We start from the raw sequence: 6000 nt of genomic DNA on the forward strand, positions 1-6000 counted from the left end.
AAAAGAATCAGCCAGAAGTACAACCAACAAAAACACAGGAAATAGCAAGTCCCTCCTAACAACAACCATAAAGGCAAAATCAAAAGATTCAGACTAGCCAACACAAAGCAAACAATAAGATTTAACTATCCATTGTCTTTAAGTGACCTACATAAATATAAAGATGGTATGGCAACATTCATAACTCATAAAGGATATTTCAAATCAAAATTCATCTGAAGAAACAAGTATGGCCATCACATATTAGTAAATAGAGCATTTATCAAAATGATGGAAATTTAACTACTGCAAATATTTATGCCCCAAATCTTGAGGCTCTAGATTCTATAAAATAAATCCTAAAGGGAATAAAAGGCCATTTAAGTTCTGATAAAATAATAATGGGGTCTTAAATATTCTTATTAATCTTTAGATGTATCTTTCAAATTAAAAAAAAACAAGAAATTTCAGAGGTAAACAATACCATAGATCAACTGGATCAACAGAAATATAAAGAATAATCAAACCAACAGACAAATAAAACATTTTTCCCAGCAGCACACATAACCTTTCTCCAAAATTAAGCATATTACAGGCTGAAAAACCAGGAACACAAAAATATTGTCATTTCATGTATCTTATTTCACAGCAAATTAAAACTATAAATTAATAGCAAAAGAAGCTTCAGAGACAGCACAAATATTTGGAAATGAACAATACAGTTTTGAACGAAGAGTGGGACACTGATGAAGTAAAGGTTCCAGGAAAAACATCCTAGAATGAATGCAAATGATAGCACTATCTGACAGAATCTCTGGGATACAGACAAGGCAATCTTAGGAGGAAATCTCAAATAAATAATCTAACAATGGGCCTCAAGATTCTAAAAAAAATGAAAGTCAAACCCAAATGCAGTAAAAAGAAATAAAATATAAAGCAGAAATTAATGAGAAATTAAAAGAACAAAATCTAAAAATCAGTCAAGAGCCAGTTCTTTGAAAAAGTTGATAAAACTGAAAAACAATAATAAAACCTATATTCAAACTAACAGAAAGATAAAAATGACACAACTCATTGAAATGGCCTGAAAAGGAGTTGTTACAACAAAACCCAATGACCTTCAGAATAAACAGAGATTACTCTGAAAGCATAGAGTCTCCGAACGACAAGAAATGGACAAGCTTCTAGTTTAAACACACCCACAACAAGCAATGAATTTAAATAATAACTGAACATCTCCCCTCAAAGAAAAGTCCAGAACTAGATGAACCCACTGTTGTCACTGGTGTTTGGATCTTGGGCATTCTCACTTTGGTGATATGAAATCTCAAAGGAGTTTTTATCTGCATATCATTAGTGGATGAAAATGTTGAACATTTACAAAAATGTTTCTAAGTCATGAGTATTCTGTCTTTTGAAAATTTACTGTTTAGATCTATGTCCCATTATTTAATTGAGTTGCTTTCTTGATTTTTGGTTTTTGTTTTGTTTTGTTGTTTTGGGTTTAGTTCTTTATATATTTTGGATACTAGTGCTATGTCAGATGCATGGCTGGTAAAGGTGTTTTCTGTTTTGCAGGTTACCTCTTCATTTAAATACTAGTGTTTATTTGTTGTACATTAGTCTTTCATTTTCCTAGGGTCCCATTTGTCGATTGTTTCTTTTACTACCTGGGCTACCAGAGTCCTAGTCTCCCTTACCAGAGTCCTTATTTTCTCCCTTATCAGATCCAGGGTATTAGGCCTTATGTCAACGCCCTTCTTCTTATGGAGTTGAGCTTTGTGTCCAGTGAGAGATACGGAACCAGCTTTATCCCTCTCTATATTGCTATCCAGTTTGGACAGCATCATTTGTTAAAGATGCTCCAGTATAGATCTGCATCTCTTAACCTGCACAAAAATCAACTCTAAATGAATCAAAACCCATTCCTGCACCGAGGGACTACAGCTTTCTTAGCTTGGATTCTTATACTCTGCGTGCAGTGTTGTGACACAGGAAACTCTGGCCAGTTTATCCAACTTGATCCACAAATTGAGCGAATCTCATGGTGCCTGATTTCAGGATAGTGACATGGAGGAGACATGGCAGACTACCCTGACTTCAGAGAGAAGATGGTAGGGACAGAAAGTGCTCTGTAGGTAATCTCCCTGTTCACAGTGAACAACATACTAACTGTAAATCTGTGATTATCTTGGACTTTCATCCCTATTTAATTCTGAACCGCCTGCATAAAGCCAGTTAACTTATAGCAAAACTGGAGCCAGGGTGCCACCTAAGGCTGAAATGCTGGCAACAACAGGGAACAACCAATGTGTTGCCAGCATTTCAGCACTAGGTGGCACCCTGCATATCAGATTTTACATTAGGGTTTATAACAATAGCAAAATTATAGTTATGAAGTAACTACAAAATTATTTTATGGTTTGAGTTTACCACACAAGGAATTGTCTTAAAAGGTCACAGCTTTAGGAAGGTTGGGGACAACTGCTCTAGGGTGTAAATGAATTCTGTTGCACCACACTGATTTTTCCCATGGGCAATCTGTACACTGGTGAAAGCACACTATTGAAGTTGTTTATCAGAGCCCCATTGCAGCTAGTCTCTCTCAGTGCATCCAGGAATTACCTCATTGTGTAGCTTCATGCTTTGGTCTGAGGTGTGTACTTGTGATTCCTGTTTCCTCTTGTTGAATTGCCCCTTTTATCCTTATATAATGACTGTGTCTCTTTTCCTGCTTTTGATTTAAAATCTTTTTATTTTTAATTTGACATTCACATAGATAGTCCTATGTGATTTTGGTTCCATTTGCTTGAAATATGTTATTCTAATCTCTTGAATTTCAGTCTATGTGTTCCTGGAGAGAAACGAGTTTCTTCTGTATGGCATATGGTTTATTTGTTTGTTTGTTTGGTTTGGGTACCAATTCACTCGTTCTATTCTTCTAAATTCACTCGTTCTGTTCTTCTAATTGGTACTCCTAACTTATTTGCGATCAGGGTGCTTATCGGTAGGTAAGATCATTTGAGAGACATTTTGCAGTTTGACTTTATCATTTTGCTGTGATTCTTTTCTCTCCTCTTCCTCTTTTTCATCTTCTCGTGAGGGTGCATGGCTTACTTTCTTGGATTCCTTGTCAGGGTTTTCAGTTTGTCAATCACAGAATTTGCTTTATGCATCCAATAATGCATAAAGAGACAACTTTCGATTACGACAAGCTATTTTGAATGATAACAGCGTACAATTAGAAATAAAACTTAAAAGCCAGATGGAGCTGTGAAGAAAGGGAGAATACGCAAGACCCTGTCCTTGCACGCCATTGCCAGGTGTGCTCAATTCCTGAGCCTGACGCCATGCTTGATCTTTGAATGCTGTCATGTTAATTTGTCCTTTGCTTCGGGTGTTTTCTACTTAGTCATACCAAGCCTTAAATAGTTTTACAATGCTGGGACCCTACAAATTTGTTTTTGTAGTTTTATTCTTACCAGTTAGTTTCAAACAAGTGCTTACTTCTAACTTGTCAACATCTCCTTCCGCTCAAAGAACTACTTTGAGCATCCAGAAACACTTTTATGTCCCCTTCATCTCTAAAGCATCATCTTCTAGATGAGGTATTTTCCTCAGCCGTGTTCCTTCCTCAGTCCAAGGCAGATGTCATGTCGACCTCTTCCAGCTTGGGAGGTCTGAGAACTCTGATGCTGTTTGCTTGTTGCCTTGAGAATCTTTGTCTTTGATGGAGGAAATTTTGAGTCAGGTTATGCACAACTGTGAATTGAAGCCTTCTTTTACTTGTATGTTTGTATCCTTGCTTATGTTAGGGGAGTTTCCTCTTCTGTCTTGAAGTAAGATTTGTACTCCTTTGGCTTCCTCAGATTCCCCCTGAACTTTGAGGGTATGAATGAATATTTGCTTTTTTTTTCTGGTGTTGTCCCCAAATCACATAATCTCTAGCCCTTCCTCTCCTATTAATAAAAATATTTTTCTAAACCTGTCCCTCAAATTCACCGATCAATCATTTTATGTACTATATTCTGCTCTTAATGTATTTTGTTTTTATGTTTCATTCCCTGTGTTATATTTTTCAGGTTAGGAGTTTTTGGTTGCTTTTTTTTTTAACTTTTGCATTTCTCTGCAAAGTTCCTGGAAGATTGCTGCATTGTTCCTCTGTGTTCTTTTAAATCACTTTTTGCTTTCTTTGAAAGAGTTGTTTTATATCCCCCTTTCAGAGTGTTTGTGTACACCGGTTAGTACCTGCTCCATTCTGGTGACTGACATTGACAGTTGATGTGAAGCCACAGTTCCCTGAGGGTTCTTGGTCCTTGATGGAACACAGCATGACACACAGTGAAGTGTTTTTTATCTCAGTATTTCACTCTGGCTTGGTTTGTTCCCTCTTTCCAGAAATTCTAAGCATGCTGTCTATTTTCTTTGAGACTGGGGTCCCGTTATCACTTCAGTGCAGATGCCATTGCTTCTTCTGCTGTTTAGCTGGAATGGTGTCAGATCTAGATAGAAATCCCAGTCCAGGGTACTCCCCAACTGCAGCTGATGTTTAGTTCATGGGGTCTCTGCACTCTGTGTCTTCAAACCTCTTCTCTGATGCCATCGCAGACCTTGGTACCTTGTCTATCATCACTGACCCGTGGCTAGGAACCATGGGATTCCACTCAGCTCTGGGTGTACTCACCATGTATCACCAGCTCCAGGTTCCTGTTCTATACTTGTAACCATAATGCCACGATACTCTGCCATATCTGTGCCAAAATCCTGTGGAGATCAACACACCGCTGAAAAGGACTAAGAACCTCACTGCTGCATTCTTATTATTTCTTAGGTGGATCTGTGGCCCAAGATGTCTGAATTTTGCCTTATTCAATTAATTTAATCCTAAGAATAGGCACCAATAAAAGGTACATACTATGCAGTAGGAAATCTTGGCTGGTTTTAACTATCATTCAGAGCAAACTGTGTAATTTTGAAAGTGAGGAGGATTGAAAATACATTCACAATGGCCAACTTTTCACTTACACGCTTTGGACAATTCACAAGCAAAAAAGAATGAAAGCATATTTTAAGCAATAGCCTGCCAATGGGTGAAGCACCACACTGGTGAGGATAGCAAAGCATGAACATGGTTAGTCGATATTCAGCAGTTTTCTTTGCGTTTTTCCCTACCCACTAGTATCAGGATGCAGAACTGCAAGACTGACAGGAATAACTTTGCTTGAACCCTCCCCCTAAGAGGAGGGGCACCTGAATAACTAGGTTTTCTGTGGCAACTCTCCAAACACACAGTGATACATATGTCTCTTAAGGGTTCAGAGTAGAAACATATGTTAAATGCACAGATGCTTCTGCAAACAATAATTGCCGCTGTTGTTGCGCGTTGGCCACAGGTTAGTCAGTGTCGACTGTGTGCTCATATCTCATCTTCCCAACGCAGCAACACCTGAGCTGTAGACAGGGTAAGCCGATTGCTCAAAGTCACTCTGTTACTCACAGTGATTTAAACTCAGCTGCCTGTGTTTCTGGACACTGTGCCCATAGTGAATGCTTTGCAGCCACAGAGAGGGTCTATGGGTTCCTACATGTTTTCCTCAGGGAGATGGCATAAGAGAGGGACTTGGAAGAACAGGAACCAGTGGACAGAGAAGGTGGATGAATAGAATAGGTGAGGTGTGGAAAACAGAGAGGAAGAGAGAGGAGAGAGAGAGAGAGAGAGAGAGAGAGAGAGAGAGAGAAAGAGAGAAAGAGAAACACACACACAGAGAGAGAGACAGAGAGACAGAGAGATGGGGGGAGGGGACAAAAAGCCTGAACGCCATTACGGACGCACTACCCACCATGCTTTCCTATAAGATCCAGTTACAGTGATGGAGGAGAAAATAATGAAATAAAAGGTACATTTTCATTTTCAGCTGGTATGGAAAGACAGACACCCCCAGCCCTGACTGACCTCTTACTAGATGACAGAAAAGCCCTGGAACATGCAGGAACTCTGAGGGGAACCTGAGGGGGAAGATG

This window comes from Myodes glareolus, chromosome 17, assembly GCF_982192425.1.
Source record: "Myodes glareolus chromosome 17, mMyoGla1.1, whole genome shotgun sequence".
NCBI classification, from domain to species: domain Eukaryota; kingdom Metazoa; phylum Chordata; class Mammalia; order Rodentia; family Cricetidae; genus Myodes; species Myodes glareolus.